Source organism: Malus sylvestris, chromosome 7 (genome assembly GCF_916048215.2).
Source record: "Malus sylvestris chromosome 7, drMalSylv7.2, whole genome shotgun sequence".
NCBI lineage: Eukaryota > Viridiplantae > Streptophyta > Magnoliopsida > Rosales > Rosaceae > Malus > Malus sylvestris.
In genome coordinates, this window is record NC_062266.1 from 25,298,859 (window position 1) to 25,301,041 (window position 2,183).

General features: G+C 41.5%; 1 long non-coding RNA gene across 1 annotated transcript; it reads right to left on the reverse strand.

Annotated features, from left to right (window-relative positions):
* Positions 1-994: 994 nt before the first annotated feature.
* LOC126629961 (uncharacterized) lies at positions 995-1,890 on the reverse strand. The gene is made up of 3 exons (XR_007625907.1): positions 1,599-1,890; positions 1,188-1,499; positions 995-1,102 (listed from the first exon to the last, which is right to left on the reverse strand). It is a non-coding gene; the product is annotated as an uncharacterized LOC126629961 (long non-coding RNA).
* Positions 1,891-2,183: the final 293 nt, after the last annotated feature.

Here is a 2,183-nt window from a genome sequence, read left to right on the forward strand (position 1 = left end):
TATTCATGTACTGAGGAGCAAGCCCTTATTTTATAAAAGGGACTCCCTTACCTTTATTAGAGAGCAATGCCGCCAGCTGAGCAACCGCCTCGCCACGAGCATCACTCCTAGCCTATCACTTATGTATTGAGGAACGAGCCCTTATTCTATAAAAGGGACTCCTTCACCTTGATTAGAGAGCAACGCCGCCAGCTGAGCAACAGCCTCGCTGCAAGCATCACTCCTAACCCATCACTTATGTATTGAGGAGCGAGCCCTTATTCTATAAAAGGGACTCCCTCACCACCATTAGAGAGCATTGCCGCCTACTGAACAACCGCCTCGCCGCGAGCATCAACTCTTAGCCCATCACTTATGTATTGAGGAACGAGCCCTTATTCTATAAAAGGGACTCCCTCACCTTTAAATGCCACAAGCCGAGCTAACCAAGGCAACATAAGCCACAAGCCAAGCAGCTTCGTAACATGTGCTACATCTAGTTGAGCCTCATTTCACATTGACCGCCGCCTCATCTCGAGTATTCAGCTCTAGACGACATCTGGTTACTTCGGCCCACACATGGACTAAATTTCAAGTCTCCAGCCAAAAGACTATCTTGACTGAAGACTTGAGGGACTACTGCTTATACTGTACTTAGGGTCTCTGTATTTAGATCTCGTATAAATACTCGAGGGACTTAAATGTAATTATGTAATAAAGAAATGGGCAAATATGTAATAAGTGAGGAGCCCTTATTCTATAAAAGGACTCATCGCCCTCACAATTAGGAGAGGCCAATTCCTAGGCCCTCTCACCCCCTCTCAAAGCTCTCACTCTCAGAGCTCTCTCTCCCTCAAATAAATACATAATTAGTGTGGACGTAGCCCAAACCTTGGGGTGAACCACGTACATCTTATGTTATTTACATTTCTTGCAGATTCACGGTCGGATTTACGTTGTTCCAAGACCTTCGGTTTTGTGCATCAACAAATACTGAAACTTAATACGAATATAAGGTACATTATCCCGAAACCATTGAGGGAAACTATCTAAAGCTTCTCTTTCTGCATAATATATAGTAGTTCTTTTGCCACGAGTGGAAATTACATGTGACATATGTCTCCTACAAGACCAACACATAAATCAATTCAACATCCAAGCTAGTCCATTAAACATGTACTAAGGTAATGTCATTGTTATAACCGTACTTTAAGTATTCTGCCATTTGCGGACAATTTACTAGGACATAGCGATGAGCCATTTCAAACCTCAGAAGTTCTAGTAAAATAGGTTTAACAGCGCTTACTGGTTTGCCTTGGCTACTAAATAAAGGAAGTTTTTGTCGTGCATCACCTTGCATCACATCATAGTTACGTCCAGGCCTATTGCAACGGGTAACAACAGAGTCTTCCATGTACATGGAGCAAAATGATACACACTCATCTAAATTAACAGCCACTGCAATTCATCATTCTGGCTGACTCTTGTTGCCCACTTACGTTTTTAGAAGATGTAGGTACCTGATTGTTAAACAAAAATCTTTAAGCAAAATGTAATGATGAAAAAAAAATTGCTAAAATTACAAAGTGAACTGAGGAGGTGTTTTATGAAGCTGACACCTTTCAAAGGGGTACATCTATCGGTATGGGACCGAACCAGCAACAACAGCTTCATCTGGAAGGTGAATTATCAAGTGTGCCATAACAGTAAAGAATGATGGCGGAAATAACTTCTCCAGATGGCATAGAGTTAAGGCAATGCTTTTTGACAAGCCATTAAACAATCCTTCAGTTCCAGTTTTGAACAAAGGTGGCAGAAAAATCTGCTCAACTTTTACAACATTATAACAACCGATTTCGGTAACACTTTTCGTATTGCAATAGGGAGGAAGACCTGCATTAGCATATGATAATCGTGGCTTTTCAAGCCAATTAACTTCAATTCTTGAATATTAACACCGTTGTTGACATTAGAAGAGTAGTTGTCTGGCACCCGAATTGATTCCAAAACCTGGCACAACATTATTTTCTCCCTAGGTTTCATATTATATTCCACCGCTGGAAGCTTTGTATGGGCACCATCTGCCCGTGGGTGGAGATCATGCCTAATGCCCAACTCTACGAGATTAGCCCTTGCCTAATAACATCATTAGTCTTCCCTTCAATTTCCAAAAGAGTGGCAATAACATTTTCAGCTACATTTCT